This window comes from Equus asinus, chromosome 1 (assembly GCF_041296235.1).
Source record: "Equus asinus isolate D_3611 breed Donkey chromosome 1, EquAss-T2T_v2, whole genome shotgun sequence".
In the NCBI taxonomy this organism is placed as follows: domain Eukaryota; kingdom Metazoa; phylum Chordata; class Mammalia; order Perissodactyla; family Equidae; genus Equus; species Equus asinus.
Genome location: NC_091790.1, coordinates 102,060,532 through 102,077,355, shown reverse-complemented (window position 1 = coordinate 102,077,355; position 16,824 = coordinate 102,060,532). Strand labels below are relative to the sequence as shown.

Below are 16,824 nucleotides of genomic sequence, written 5' to 3'. Positions count from 1 at the left end.
CTTAGGTCATGGAATCACAGACTATGAGATTATGTGCTCAAAACCACTGCATCTTATGTGAACACACACGGGCCAAGAACAGACCAAATGCACACAGATTTACATACGTGCGGCAGCCAGCAACGAGGAGTGACCAACATTTCAGATCTCTTTGCATCTCCGTTGGCTGTACAAGAAGGGGTTTAGCCTTTGCTTCCTTCCAGTTCTGGCATTCTGACACTGTGCGCAGTTTAATGTAAAACCTGGCTGAAAGCTAGTTTTGCCCAAGAATAGATTTTCTGGGGGGATTTTCGTCCTTTGCGTTTGTAATTACGCTGTGGTTTTGTGTGTTCACGGTGCAAATACAGGACGGTGCCTGGACATGTGTCTGTGTTTATAACTGTATGTAAGGGAGGTGGAGAAAGTGTGTAAGACAGAGGCCAAGAACACCTGTCCTAGGGTACCTGCTGGGGTGTCTGTACCACATCCTTTCTGAACACGCTGTTTGCACAAACACAAAAGGGCCGATGGGCCGGCGCGGGTGTTGGATATGCCCAGTGCGCGAGCTGGGTGTTGGAAGGACGGGGCCGGCGGTAACAAGAATCAATATATATTTACGGCGCGGGGAGCGGGGGGGTGCGTGGAGGCTGCAGGGCGGGGCAGCGCTAATGAGAGCAAGCCTGGCTTGTGGTTGGTTCTGGAGTCTGGTACCCATAGAGGAGCAGGCAGGGAGGGAGGGGATGCGGGCGGGAGGATAAAGCGATGAAGTGTGCTGCGTTACCGCGCATCAGGCGCCGTTGTGGGAGCCGGAATACCGTGCGTCTCTGACCGAGCCGGCCCTCTCCTGCGCACGCCCTCACCCAGACACGAAAGCCCCTCTGCTGTGGCCGTGGCCGTGGCCGGCCGCTCGCCCGGAGCACCCGGAGCGCGGCGAGAGCAGGTGGGCGCCCCGGTCCCCCGGCAGGTCCCCGGCGCCCGGCGCGCCATGCAGGGCACGTGCGCCCCCCGGCTCTAATCTGCGCGCTGACGGGAGCATGATCTGTGCCCAGGCCGGGGCTGCCAAGGTAAGCGGGCGCCGAGCGGGGACTCTGTCTGCCGCCCCTTCCCCCGCCCTTCTCTGGGCGGCTTCCTCGCGGTTCCCGAGGCCCCGGCAGCGCCCTCCCTCCCCAGGGCCCGGGATACACCCTCCTCCCCACCCTCTCGCTTCTCCCGCGAGGTTCAATTGTCAGCCTAGGGCGCGCCGCCGCCCGGGCTGGGCAGGCGTCCCCGGGTGGCTACCCCGGCTCGGGTACGGCAGGCACACCGGGCCCTCCTGCGGGGCAGGAGAGAAACAAAGAAGCCCCCAAGCGGGTTCGCGGCGCCTCCCCCGCCCCCCGGCGCCCTCCCGGTGGCGAAGAGGTGTCAGGGGAGGTGGCGGAGAGACCTACGTAATCTCCCTTCGCAGCCCACACCCACCCCTTGCGAACCAAAGCTCTGGATTTGGCTTTGCCTCGGGCTCCCTTTTAGGCAATTGTGTCCCATGCAATGCCCACGGTTAGCCGAGCGAGCACCCACAGCCCCCGCACGAGCTCGCCGGTGCTCGCTCAGGGTGCGCGTGGCAGGTCCGGCCCTCGCTCCCCTGGGTGGTGGCAGGCGGGGAGGATGCGCGGTGTGGGTGCTCCTCCAGCGGCTCCCTGTCCCCGGCCGGCTGCGCCGCCCAGCCTGGCCTGCCACCTGAGTTTTAGCGGGAGCAGCCCCTCATGTCGCCTACCGTATTGCGACCTGCACACAGGCCGGGGGGAGCCGCTGGGAAAAACGCGGCCAGTCCATTTTTGGCTGGAGGGGCGCTTCCTCCTACCCCTACATTCGCGGACCGTGACAATGCAGCAAAAGCCGAGGGCTCAAACAATGTGGCCCCTCCATGCCCTGCTCCTCCAGTGCCTTCTGATCGCTCTGCCGCCTTGATGTCCCAGCCACTTGGCGGATCTGCGGAGTGTGGGCGCGTGGTCTGTCTGTCTTGCATACAGAGGCTGGGCACCATAACTTCTTCGCTGCCGAATTTCAGCGCGTAGGGGGAGCTGGCAGAGACACAGGCTGCAGAGATGCCCGGCTTCCTATGTTTCCGGGCACAGCGCTCCCCAGTCTGCATTGGGCTGACACCAGATCGCATGTGGGAATTTTCCTAGTTGCTGAAGACACTGTTTGACGTTGCTGTAGTTTCGTGCTTACTTCTCTTGGGATCTGCAGTGGTGCCATTCTCGCCTTGTTTTTTATTTTTCCTCTTTGAAAAGAGACCCAGGCTGTGTTCAGCAGAAATGGATACAGGAAGAGCAGCATAGTGCAAAGACTAAGGGACGCGGCTTCTCTCTTTTCCTGGGATTTAAAGGCGATTTAGAAGGGCAGATGCCCTACCCGAAAAGGCCAGCCTTTAAAGACCCCGGCAGTGTCCTGGTCCGAGGCATCTCTAAGCAGGTGGCAGGGTCTGCGTTTCTCATCAGCGGACTCGCTCCGGCTGTGGCTATTACGGTAATTCGTTCTAGATGGGGGATTCATTTTGAAAATGTGTGTTTTCCACTAAGAAGGGATTAGAGTCCACATGCCTACCCTGGTATGACTGTGTGTGCCCGGAGCGAAATCCAGTGTGGCAGGTTCCTTGTCGCCCCGTCTCGCTGCTTGCTCCCTCCTCTGGAATGTGGCATTGGAGAACGTAGCGCTGCTTTCATTCCTAGACCGACAGACAAATTGGACTTGAGAGTGTTTCATTTCTGACTAATTCTGGAATCCTGGTCTAGTGCATTTGGCAGTCTGGTGGAATGACAGTTCTGTTTTTGTCTGGGGTAGCTATTTCATGAAGGCAAATTGCCTAAGTTTGTTCAGATTGTGACATTATTGACTTGATGGGGGGACCACGTCCTGAGCCAGCACAGTCTATCAATGCATCAGTACAGAGGGACTGCAGCTGCCGTGATGTGTGTACGTAGCATCATTTCATTCCTTTTATACTTCTGCCTTTTAAAGACGGGTGTTTTAAAAGGTCTCTTTCAGCTTTACCTTCTAGGATGCTTGCTTCAGATATGACTATTATTATCGGAAACGCTAAAAGGCCAGATGTGATCATGGGGAGACAAGCCTGTGTCGTCTTTTTCCTTATCTATAAAGTGAAGAAGTTGGGCTAGCTGATCTCTACGCTTCTTTCCAGTTCCAGCCTTGTGTAATAATGGTAGAGCAGTAAGAAAAGTTACCCAGTTTAGCAAGGCAAACAAGTATAGCCCAAACCATATAAGCAATCCAAAGTTTGATTTTAGAATTTATGGTTTATTTTTATACCTGCAATTTTTTTTAGTCCCCCCATCTGCATTTTTCCCATAAATGGAATTAGCCAACAACTCAAACAGGTCATTTTTTGGTTCACTATAGCAAAAGATTTGGTTGGAGCTGGGGCACAGAGAAGAATGTTGAATTAATCGGATAATAGCTTTTCTCCTGATCTGTGGATTAGTTCTCTATTCCAGCCCCATCTCTTGTGGATAATCAAGAATGTAGCTTATTTCTAATGATTGATTTTTTTTTGTTTTTAATGAAAGACTCTAGGTAGCTGTTTCATCCTACCCAGCCATTCGCAACAGCATCCAACTTACTTTCCCTGATAGAATTTGGCATTGCTCATAAAACTTGCTAGCTAGCACTGTTGCTTGTTGTAAAAACGACAACAATTATTCTAAACAGGCGAGCGTTTTCATGTGCTTATAGTAGTTTCTACAGCTTAGAGATACTGGAGGTATTTCGTCATTGATTTATGCTTGTCCACACAATCTTCCACAGCACTGTGCTCGTTTTCTCTTTTCTTTTCTTTTTTTTTAAGTTACAATCAAAATAACATCCTAGCATAACAGTACCTGCCAGGCGTAATGAGTCGCTCCCTCTTTCATTTTCCCACAGCCTTCTTGTCCATACCGCTAAGGCAGCCTGTGTGATATTGCAGTCACATGAGTTGTGAATGGGCCACAGCCCCTTGTCATACACATGGTATGAGTGTCTCCAGGACAAGGACATTGTTAAGTGCGTCTCTCATCTCTCCGGCACCTCACACCTTGCTGGGGACCTGGTGTGTTCTCAGGAATGTTGAGTGGATTTCAGGTCCTAAAAATGCCCTCTACCTGTTTAGGAAGGAGGTGGGTGGGAATTCTTCCTTCCCTTTGCGAGTCAGATGGGCGAATCAGAGAGGTTATGTAACCTGGTGAGGGGACCCGGGGAGCCTGCACTCTAATCCAGGCCTCCGCCATGCTGCCTGGGGGAGAAACTCCACCCCACCCTCAGTAGAAAGCGAGTAGACTCTAAGTTGAAATGCGGCAGGTCTGGGTTCTTTACTTTTTATCTGAGCCACCTGGATTGTCCATTTTGACAAACTCGATCTGATAACTGCCCTGTTCTTGCTGTGGCTTTAAAAGGAAACCCATTCGGCTCAAGCACTGTGTCCTCTCACCTGCACTTAGACAGAAAGGGTGGGAGCCCCTCTGCCCGCCTCCTCTCCAAGCCTTGCCTCCACCGCCCAGAGCCTGTGGGAGAATAGACTTGTCTAGGGAATGCCCCTGACTGACTCATCATTTGTTCAGATCACGTTTAACCGCTGTAAGCTCTGCTTCGGAAACAACCCGGCAGCTAGACCACAGACGGCCGTCGTTCCTGCGCTGGCCCACCAGACAGATTTCTGTGCAAACAGGTCTGGCTTACAGAGAGACCCCTGCTTCTCTCCCATCACTTACTTCCTTTCCATCCTAAAAAACAGGACAGGTTTCCGCTACGGGCAGGAAACCAGGGAGCTCTGGCCCCAAGTGCCCTTTCTGTAACGCAGCGTGTTTGACGTTCATGGCCTTTTAGAGAAGACTGTGTGAAATGTTCTGTGTGGCTTTTTCTAAGTCACTTTTCCTCTCTGAGGTTTACTTTCTTCTTCTTTAACAGTAGGGAGTTGAACCAGGTAATGCCAAAGATCACTTGGAACACCATGATTCTGTGATTGTTTTTGTTGATTTATTCAGTTGAGCCAATTGGAGGGCGAAAAATATTAGTGATCTTTTTTTTTTTTTTTTTGGTGAGGAAGATTGTCTCTGAGCTAACATCTGTGCCAGTCTTCTTCTATTTTGTATGTGGAACGCCGCCACATCATAGCTTGACAAGCAGCGTGTAGGTCCACACTAGGGGTCCAAACCCGTGAAATCCAGACCACCAAAGCAGAGGGCGAGAACTTAACCACTACACCACCGGGCAGGCCCCTGTTAGTGATAATTTAACTTGACAATATAGATAGTAGAACTCGTAAAGTCTGTTGTCTGCCAGCCCCTGCATCATCTAATAATCACTCTGAGCCGTCTGTTAATGCTATTCTCTGTAAATATACTACTTCTTTCTTATTTGTAAAACTAGATTTACTATGTTAAAGGAAAAGTTTGCGGCACTTCCGGACCCCAGTGAGGAGAGCAGTGATGGAAAAGCATACAATCCTCAACTCCTGTACAGAATGTTTAGAATTTTAAGGTTTGATCGTCAGGATTCCAAGACCTACGTAAAGCATTTATATTCTCACCCTTGAGTGTGTTTCACGGTGAAGAACTCTTGCCGTCCAGAGCGTGCCCTGAGTTCGTCCAGCAATGTCCCTCTCCATGTTCTTTGCTTCCTCATTTTGCTCTTTTCTTGTTTTTTGTTTTTGCCTCCTGTTTCGCTCCGGTGACCTCCTGTCACATCCATAAAGCCTATGCCACTAGTAGCACCCCCCCCGCCCGCACCCCCTGCCCCACCAGGTGCAGGAGTCAGAGCCTCATACCTTCCTCCTCGTGTCCGCCTTTTCCACGGGCTTCGTGAGCCTTGCTTCTCAAGATACGCTGCGGTTTGGAGGCAGGCTGCCTCCTCTGATGATTTTGTTTATAGGAGACGTGTATTTCTCATGGGCTTTCTGACCACCAGGCATTTGTGTCTTAAAGCTCCTTGAGTACTTTAGGAAACACAGAAGTATATAGGCGATTTATCCCATACCATGAAGTGTGGATGTCGGGGTATCGCTAAGTGGTTCTCATGTTCTGTGACCTGGGCACAGGATGAGAATAATGTCACTGCTTGTTGGCGAGATACCATAAAGACCACTCCTAGGTCACTGGATTCCCATAGCAACAAGTGATGTGAGTCCTATTCACATTATTAGTTCAGAACCCACACTTTTCCTGATTTATTGGCCCAAAGCTTGATGCACACAGAGGACTGAAAAATAAGGATAGAGCGTACAGGCAGGCTCTTCTGGTATTATTAGGCATCTATTGCATTGCAATATTTTGGGGAAAATGCAGCGGTTGGAACTTAAACTCGTATCGGGGGCGCGAGGGGGAGGGGAGATGGAGAGAGCTGGAAAAGGATGCCATCTGTGCCCATGATGACGAATGCTATCCTGGAGACTTCATTCGGGGTCCCTTTTATATATTTAGTGAAGCAGATTTTCCCTTTCACGCTTTCTAGATCTATTTGTATTGCACAGATGTCAGGGAAGTATCATGTGTGTGAAAGGAAAGAAAAAAAAAGACCGAAATTCACATCCATCACCAGGGATCGTAATTCAATCACTTAGTCCTTAAACTGACACCCATTTAACCTGCACGAGTGTTCCCTGCTTTTGCTTTCGGGGTTCCAGTCCAAGCAGTTGGAGAAACAGAAATCTCAGTCTTGTGCAGTATTGAAATTCAGAGATTCAGGTTAAGGGGGGAAAAAAGATGGGGAGACTAGAATTAGGCACATTCCATCTTGGTTGCTGTCAGTCCCAGAGCTAATGGAACCCATCCACCATGCGTCATCTCCCTTCCTGTAACACACTGACCGGCTGAAAAAACTACAGGGCACAATCAATAGATGTTCATTCTTAAAAGGACTTCTCTTTTTCCTTACAGTTATTCGGAATTCGTTTTACCATCAAAACTTAAAGCTACTTAATTAACAAATTATTTCCCTCTGTTTTGAGCATAAGTTAGTTTTGTGGAAATGAGCTTTCTGAAGTTGAGGAAGAAAATCGTTTTGAGGGTTTTGCCAGCATTTTCTCCCCCCACCCCTCCTGTGCCTACCCCCTCCCCAGCTCCTGAGTGCTGCCTCATCCATGACCAGCTCCTGCGTGTAAAGGGAGGGACAGCAAGATGACGGGAAGCAAACAGTTGGCGCACAAATGTGCTGCAGTAGATTCTGTTTTACAGATCCCTCCCTTGCCCCCCCCCATTGATTTTCTGTTCCCTCTTGTGGGTCAGGCCTCAAAAAAGTTGTCCACACTGGCTTTCTCCACTTAGTCTCAGCCTGTAGAGACATATTTTCTTGCGTAATGTTTGATGTCAGCAAACAATACATTTAACGTATATGTAAATTAGGAAACAAAACAATACAAATGTCCGCTGTGCAGCCTGAGACCAGAACACTGTTCATTTGAAGCTCCCTATGTGCTCCGGCCTCATCTCTCCTTCCACCCCTCCTGCCACTGGCCCCATGGTGGTCACCTGTGGTCTCAGCCTGGGGAAGGCAAGGTCACTTCTCTGTCCCAATTATGCTGACGTCTCAGCAGCACTTCCCACCGTGGGCCCCTCTCTCGTTCTCGAGCTCCCGGCTTCTGGGACACCAGCTTGTCCTGGTTTCTCTGCTGCCTCCCTGGGTGCTCTTTCTCAGCCTCTCTTGATGGCCCCTGGACTTTTATCCCTACTGACCTCTACTGAATTTTGCCCTCGACGTGTTGTAATTCTCCAGGGCTTGGCTCTCAGATCTCTTCTCTTGCCTGTGTTCCTGCCTTTGGTCTCAATACGGCCTCCGTGCTGAAGATCTCAAGTTGGCTTCAGTCTTGAGTCATTCCCAAACGCCAGCCCTGAATGTGCCACCTCCCAGTGTCTCCCCTCAGATGCCATGTAATCTTAAATTTATATGTGCACCACACAACCCCTGCTTTTCGCTCCCCCAACCTGCTTCCCCTCCAGTGTTCTCTATCTCTGTAAGGAACAACTCTGTTGTTCTAGTCGCTCAGGCCCAGTGCCTTTGAGACCCCTGACTTCTCTCTCTCTTGCCCAAATCTAGCCTTTAGCAAATCGCTCTTCCTTCCTCTCACCCTCTCCATCCAGCACAACCATGCCCATCTAAGCCACTGTGATCTCTCAGCTTTTGCACTTGACTCCTAAGCAATGTCCTGCATTCCTTGCCCATCTGCAGTCTATTCTCTATGTAGCAGTGCAAATAATCTTTTAAAAATATAAGACCATTCATTCATTCAACAAACATTGACTCTCTGCTATGTCCCAGGCATTATTTTAAGGTGCTGGCAGGGAGCACGACACAGCACAGAACAGTCACAAATCTCTGTTGTTTCTTTGCCCACAATCCTCCGACGGTTCCATCCCACTCAGAATGAAATCCAGACTCCTTATTTGGCCTGCAGGGCTCTCCATCGCCGGCCTCCAGCTCCTGCCTCACTGATTTCTTCTCCATAAACTATTTCCCCCACTCCTCGAGGTGGGGGTTGGGGGTCTTCATTCCGGCCTGGACCTTGTGTTGGTCCTGAGGCTCTGTGTTGTTTATCCTGGCTGGCTTCTCTAACAGTTAAAGCTCCAGTCGTCTTTGCTTCCTCCTCGGCACCCAGCAAGGAGCAGCCGGACGCTCAATTATTGTTGAATTGAATCACTTTGTTGTTGTTGTTGCCAGCACTTGATATGACTGCCCTCTGCCCTCCGCTCTCTGCCTGCTCTGGGCCACGCTGACTTTGTCATCTCGAATGTGAGCGTGTCGTTCCTGTGTTCGGAACCTTTGGGAGTGGCCACAGTCTCCACAATAAAGAACCAGCTCCCAGGCTGGCCTGGCGGGCATGTGGGCCGTGACCAGCCGTGTCGCTAGGCTGCCCCGTTGGACTCGGCTGCAGCCAAATGGATCTTTTTCCCATTTCTCCACACACGTTCTGTGCTGTCCTATAATTAGTTACTTTTTCCTTACACTATTTTCTACTCTGATTCCCTACCCCTCTGTAAACTATCCATTTTTTAAGATCTAGCTTAAATCTTGCTTCCTGGTAGAAGCCATCACTCGGTTTCCCAGTAGATGTATTTCTCCCCCACCGCATTCCCCTGTGACAGGCATTACAGTAGGCTCCACATTAACTCTCCTCCCTGTCAGCCTCTCTTCTAAATGATGAGCTCCCCAACATTAAGGACCGTGTCACATTTATCTTAGGATCCTGAAACCACCTGTCCCAGTATCTGCCACTGCAGGGATTTCTCTGTTAAATGAATGAGTGATGCAAGGAACAACCTAAGAGTTGAGAAGGTCTGTGTTTTATAGCTTCCAGAATGGCATTATGCACAGTGTATGAATCCATGAAATACGGGTCCCAGTGGGAAGTGGAAAGTTGGGAGAGGCGAGCCCCACAGAGACGGGGATTTCGATCTGCTTTGTTCGTTGATTCTCCTGAGTGCCAACAACAGTGCTTAGTAACAGAACTCAGTAACTGCTTAAAGATGGAATGCAGTTTCTAGCCGGACGATATCTTAAGTTTCTAATATCCTTGTTATATAAATGAGCAAACCTGGGGACTGGAGAGGCTTTCCCGAGATCACACAGTTAGACATGGACCCTGTCTCCTGCCTGTTCTCCAGCCCTGAACAGTGTCTGCCCTGGGTGGAGAATGCCCAAGAACATTTTCCAAGGTGATGCCCAACAGTGTTATTTTCTTACCACTGTCTGAGTGACTCCCTTCTTCAGGAGAAGCCTAACTTTTTAGATCTTCTGAAAGAAGCAACAGAGGAGAAATTTCAGAGCCTCGGCGATGGGAGACAACATTTGTGTTTCCACACTGGTTCCCCTGCTGCTTGTGTGGGCCATTCATTCTGCAGGTGCCTGAGCAGATCTGGACCCCTGACTTTCGTGGACCACGCTCTGGGATTTTGCTTAAACCTGGTGCCTACTCGAAAGGATCAAGTGGTCATTGTTTCTTAGACCCTCTAAGGGCAGAATCATTTCGTGATGAAATCATCCAGTTTTCATTTCAACAGGGAGTTTTACAGGCAATGTTGCTCTCCGGCTTTGCTAACAACTTTCAATGACAACCTAGCACAGTTTTTGATGAGATATCGCTCACAGGAACTTTGCAAGCATTCTCCATCTTTTTGTTGCAAGCTAGTAAAATTTATCTTTCTTAGAAATTTACATTCACCTCGTGGTTTGACATCCTCGGGACATATAGTTGAAAGTCACAAATTGTTATTTTCTTCTTCTTCCCAGGAGAAAGGAAAAATATCACTATATGTATAAGGAATATTAAGGAGGCTTCAAGCTTCTAACGAGAAATTTGACCAAGGGACTGTTGGATCACAATCCAAAATAATAATGTATTATATGTGTGTATACAAACATGTTTCTATGTGCAAATGTATAGAAATATATATATGATGTGTATGTAATTTTTTAAAATCTTGGTTAATTATTTTCAATTACTTGTTCACTCAGAAGACATTTCTTGAGCTCCTATTATGTGATAAGTATTTATGCTTGTTTGTGTGTGATGTAAGTAGACAAAAATGCACTTACAGTTTAAGGTGAAAATGACCAAAGAGAAAGCAGAATTAAATCCACGCAGTGGAGAATCATCTAGTTTGAGAAGGCAAATGGGAAAAGTTGTGTCGTCCAGGAGTGATTATTTTATTTTCACACTATTAATGGAGCATCTATTAGGTACCAGACGCTGGGCTGGGAACTGGGTTACCACGGTGAATGGATACTCAGCCATGTTCCTCGTCTTCACCAGTGAGGTCCTCAGATTTACAGTATTGCTTCCTGAGAAGCTGACTCACAGTTTGGTCATTAAACAGAACATCACCCTTGTCAGGCACTTAGAAATCATTGCGATATTCTTTAATTAAACTTAATTTTAACAAAATCGAATGCTCCTCTCGTTGATCTTAGGCACCTTAGGGCCAAGGCATTGGGTCTATTACCTGGGAACCCACTGCTATAGGAACATGCTCCCTCAAGACTTGAAGCTTTGCCACAAATTTTCTTTTTTCCAGTGATCCAGAGAACATTCTGGAACAAGAAGCACTTTTTTCTCTAAATACTCCATATGGACTTTTGTGAACAGCTGTGTCCAGGGACATTCTGCAGCTCAGACTTGCCGCCTGCTCAGGACCCACAGGCTCCCAGGACTGGGGGAAATGAATGACCTGGCCTGGTGCACGTGGTTAGCAGGTGGACAAGGCTTCGGGTGGCTGAAGTTTGTAGATCACACTGGAGACTGGGCCACAGCCCGCTTGCCTGCCTTATGCTGTGGAATAGTGACGCCACAGCTCCTCAGATGGGTGGGCTGTGTGTGTGGGTGGGGGGAGGCAAGAAGACCCAGGGCCAGGCCTCCTCTACAAACGTCTGTGTCCTGCTCTGCGTTAAATGGCATTTATCTCGTTAACCTAGGATAATCTTTAGTTTCTTAGAGAAAGCACTGAATGAACCATTTCAGCTAGAAAGAGAAGGTTGAGGGGTTATGGCAAGAGAGATGAAACAAATCTAAAGCCAAGTTGTGTCTGCCAGTGTGGGAGCGATGGGGGAGTGTAGGAGTTGGGTTCAGCTCCCCTGCATTCTGTGGGCCTGACCTCTCCCTTTTGCAAGTGTTCATTTGTCTCTGCTCCATAATGTAACTGATGCACTATTTCTGTAGAAACATTAAGCTTTGTGGTAGGAATGTTTTCTTAAGTGTAGAATTCTTGCCTCTGAAATTTCATTTTAGAGGCAAAAGAGTGAATGGCTTTGTTTTTACATTGAGCGCATCCTGGTGCGAATTTGCAAATGGCTTTTGAGGGATCCAGATAGTTTATTTTTCAAATCTATTTTTTCAAAGTGCTATTAGCAGGTGGAACTCATGACTTCAGGCATTTTTCAGGCAATGAGCTCAGTGAGATTTGAAAATTAGCTAGGCCATTTATAGATTCATAGAATGCCGGCTGGGGAAGGAACCTAAGCCACGTGCCACTTAACCCCCTCACTTTCCACATGATAAAACAGCCACCTCCCAGGGTCACAGAACTTGCATTTGTTAAACCTGGGGTGGGAAGCTGTCTCTGGGCTCCTTGCCCAACGCTCTGGAGCACCCTTTGGGGGCAGGGCAGGAGACCTGGATGTCCCCAGGGTCCAAGCAGATGTGTGTGTGTGGGGTGGGGTGACAGGGGACTGTGAAACAGGAGCTAGTGCTGGTCACTACTTAGCTTCAAGCCAATCGTTGACATGTGGGGGTGTGACCCAGTGTTGCTAGTTCTTCTGATTTTTCTAAGGAAACCAAGAGACTAGATATTTAAGAGAAATTTTATGATTTTAAGATTTTTTTACTCATTCAATGCAATGATTTTACAATGCTTAGTGGGTCAAACCAGACATAACTGTAAGCTTCCAATTTGCAACTTCTGCTGTAGAAAAACTGTGCTTTGAGGATTTCTAGGATTGAAACAAGAGACCACGATCATGGCTTCAAATACCTAAAATCTGAAATGTGGCAGAGGAACTTGCTCCAAGTCCAGAAGGAGAGCTAGTGGGCAGAAGATTTTGACTCAATAACAAGAAATATTTTTGTTACTCAGGATTACTCCAGAGGAGTGAGGCATTAGCATGCCAGTGTGCCACTGAGCAGAGGCCACGGGGCCCTTTGTCGGGATGCTGGCTGGAGGCCTGGGACCATGAGCCCCTGGGTGACAAGGCCCAAGAGGCCGTGCTCTCTAACTGTGCTGTTGTCTTGAGAGCCCCCACGGCGTCACCTGGCCATGGGAAATGGGCCCAAAGCTTTCAGGACAAAATCCAGTGAGAGAAAAGGTCTGTTTACATAGTTTGCTCTCACTTTTTCTTTTCTGAATAAAAAAGTGTGATTCCTTCTACCCGCTGAGGGATTGCCGCTCGTCTTGCTCCACAATTGCTCTATTCTCTCTCGCCGTAAAGCGTTGTGCAAGGTTTCTCACCTTCTACAACTGCACCTGCCACTGGAAAATTCCTCTCTTTTCTTGATTTTTGCTACACCCCCTTAAAATTTTATTTTTTAAATAAAACATGTATATATCATGACCTAGAGCAAGGATCTGCAGACTAGGGCTGTCTGGCCTGTTTCTATAAAGTTTTATTAGAACGCTGTCACACCCATCATTGACATATTTCCTGTGGCGGCTTGCATGCCTCAGTGGCAGAACTGAGTAGTTAAGACGGAGACTATAAGGCCCGAGAAACCTAAAATATTTACTAACTGGCCCTTTAAAAAAAACTTGACTGATTCTAATGTATATGCAGATGACCATATCAGATAGATAATTTGAAAACAAAAAAAATGTATAAAGGATAAAATAGCCACCTGTAATTCAATGACCGGATTTAAGAAGCATTAGCATCTTAATGTATTTCCTCTAAGCGTAATTCATTATAATATTGAAATCACATCATGAATACATTTTTGTGTCCGTTTAACAATATATGAGATGCATTTACTTGTCATACAATTTTTCATATTATATATATTATTTTAATTGGCTAGATAATAATCTATATAGTACTCCCTGTCTGTGTGTATATCTATTACGCACTGATGCTTTATTGTGGCACTTTGCAAATATTTTATATATAAAATTTTGTTTAATCCTTCTAAGCTTATGTGGGAAGTACTATGAAGTCCATTTTACACATGGGAACACTGAGACCGGAACTGTTTCCATGACTTGACCAACTCACACAGCTGGGCTGTCTGACAACCATCCTTGCTTTTTGAGCCATTCGCCTATGACTGGGCACTGAAGTTAAATTTACCTTTGTGGGGTTTTGAGGGGAAGGTGGATATTAGAAATATTGAATTGATGAACATCAATGTGCACAAATCGTTGACTGCGTTTCTCAATACATCCATAGAAAAGATTCCCGAAAGCAGAACTGATGAATCCCAAAGGCACACTGAGGTTTCCTCAAACACACTGGAAAGCCGCTTTCCAGGAAAGGTGGAACAATGTATACCATACACCAACAGTCGATGAGGGTGCCAGTCTCCAGTTCGTCAGTACTGAGTACTGGGATCTAACCATGCTGTTTTTGCTGTTTTGTCAGGAGAGGAGGGATGCTGGAGGCCGACTCTTTGCAGGTCGTTGTGGCCAGGTGACTCCTCTGAGAGTGACTTCCGGGAAAGATGTTTTCTGGATAAAAAAGGACAGGCTCAGTTGGTGCAAGTCTTTCGCCCTTTGCCCTTCCACGTCTTCCAGCCGTCTGGTGACCAAGGATGGAGGGCTGCAGGCTAAGAATGGCAGGCAAAGGGAAGGGTGCTGGGGACCTGGGGCCCGGCGGGTACTGTTGGGGGAAAAGTACCCCGGTTTAGTGAGGTCTCTGTAGTGAGGGTTCTGATTCTCAGGCAGATGGAATCCTGTCCAGGGCTGTTTCTCCCACTGCCAGTGAAGGGATAAAGGGACAGTGACGCTGTTTCTACAATTCTCTGAACCTGTATTTTGCCAACACCCTCTCCTCCAGTCAGGTCTTGGTGTTTCTCTTTCCAATTTTATGAAGTCTTTATATATTAGAGGTATTAATTCTATCGTATTTGATGTGGTTATACCGTGTCTTTTAATCTTACTTATGGTGACTTACTGCTTGAGTTGGTGATCTTCAGACATCTCCATCAAAAGGTGCAACTTATCTTTACAGTTAGGACTAGGGACCAATTCCTGTTCCCCAATACCCTTTCACTTAGTTCTTTGATCATCCAGTGGATCCTTCCCTGAATCCATTATTACATTGGGGATTGCAAATTGGTGACTTTCCAGTGATATAATTCCTTCCACATTTACTAACTATTATTCTTCTATGAAAAAGAGCTTTCCCTTTTTTCCACTCTCTCTCCTTCTTTTGGGAGGAGGGGAATCACTGTGTTCTTATAGATTTTTATTTACTCAGTGTGATGTAATCAATTACAGTCATTATTCTTTTTGATGCTCAAATTAACCCAATTTTTGCCAGTGGGCGCCTTTTATCTTATCTCCAACACGAGAAATCGAATGCTTACATTTCTTTGTAATTTTCTACCTTTCTTCCTCCCTCCCTCCCTCTTTCCCTTCTTTTTCTTTGCTTTGGGGTGGGAGGTGCTTATAACATTGGCTGGAACGAGACAATTTAGGTCGTGGTGGTAAAGGAGGGCTTCTTATCTCGCTCTTCTCCTTAATTAAACTGGATTTCGTTTTCTACTGCAGTCTACTTATTTCAGGGCTTTTCTTTAATAAGTAAGTGTTATTCTGTTTCTAGATTAGAATGTGTTTTAATCATGTGTAAACACTGAATTCACGGGGAATTTATTTGAAGTTAACCAGTGTGTTCTCTCCGTTGACCCAATAAAGTGATCAATTACATTAATAGGTTTCCTATTATTAAACCATCTGTATAGTCTTCTGATACACCCAAACTGAACATCTGAATACTGTTTATTATTGTTTGAATTCTGTGTTGATTCATTATGCTTAGTTTTATATATAGATTTATTGGTATTTTTTATTTATAACTAAGTATAAACTATATGTAAATTATATCAATAACATAAATAATATATAGCTATATATAAATATATAAAAATTATATTAGTAATATAGACTGTATATAAATATATAAATTATATATTAATAATATATAAACTTTACATAAATATATATAACTATATATAAATGAATGAATGAGATTAGTCTGCATTTTTATTATAGTATGTATCTAAAATTTATAAAAATGAATTGGGAAACTGTTGTTTTAGTTCTCTCAAAAAATGAATATGATGTCTGGATGATTATTCTCTGGAATTTAAAAAGCCTTTATCTGTAAAATCTTCTCGGGCTTTATTCCTTTTTCGGGGTCAATCTGATAAATGAATTCATTAATCTCATGGTTATCAGTCTATTTAGAGTTTCTACTTCTACTTGAGACAGATCAATTCTTTTCCTAGAAAATTACTTATTTGCCTAAATTCAGACTGTTGACCATAAAATTCTTTCGTACATTTTAAATTGCCTCCTCGTCTGCAGTCTTACTTCCTTTTTTGGGGAATTTTGTATTTCTCCCTCCTTCCGTCTCTTCCTTTATTCCTCCCTCTCTTTTTAAAATAAGATTGGTTAGAGATTTGTCTATTTTATTGTATATTTTTTAACCCAAGAACTAGTACTGGTATTTATTTATCTTGTTTATAGCACTTTCTTATATCTAATGTTTTCATATCTAATGTTTTCATCTATGTGTCTGTTTTTAATAATGTATACTTTATGAGTGCCTTGCTTTTCTCTTTATGCTGTCTTGGATAAAGAGCTAATTTATTTATTTCCATCTTGTCATGTTAGTAACGCTAAGCTAGTCATCCTTTCCTGCTGAGCCCAGATTTGACCTAAGGATTCCTCTCAACATGCAGCCATATGTTGTCACATGTAGGATAGAAGATAGTGCTGTGTCCATCTTTGGAAAATACAATTGGCTACAAGACCTCTTTAATATGTTCAAATTCACCCAAATTATGGTCTTGTACAGCCTACGTTTCCCACTCTTAAATTTTAAGAATAAATTTATTCTTAAACGTGAATGGAATGAATTTCTCGTTCATAGACTTGGGAGAAAATTTATGTTTTAGTGAGTTTTAAGTGGCATATTTTCCGAGTCTTTCTAAATAAAGGGGATATTTTTTCTCTTACTTTCAGAAATAGTGTTTTGACCCTCACTGTCAGTTTTGTGTAATAACTTTTCCCCTAAGACTCTGGAGATATTATTTTTTTATCCTTTACCTTTGGGGGTCATCAAGTCTGAAGACAGCCCAAATTTAAATTCTTTGTAAATAATTGTTTTTCTGCTTGG

The 16,824-nt window shown here is 45.8% G+C and overlaps 1 protein-coding gene across 1 annotated transcript in view; it reads left to right on the top strand.

Moving 5' to 3' along the window:
* The first annotated feature begins 906 nt into the window (after positions 1 to 906).
* Positions 907 to 16,824, top strand: part of HECW1 (HECT, C2 and WW domain containing E3 ubiquitin protein ligase 1) — a 392,878-nt gene continuing 376,960 nt past the window's right edge. The window contains exon 1 of the mRNA XM_070504453.1: positions 907 to 1,043. The gene's annotated coding sequence lies outside the window, so the exon portion shown is untranslated. The remainder of the gene's footprint in view (positions 1,044 to 16,824) is intronic.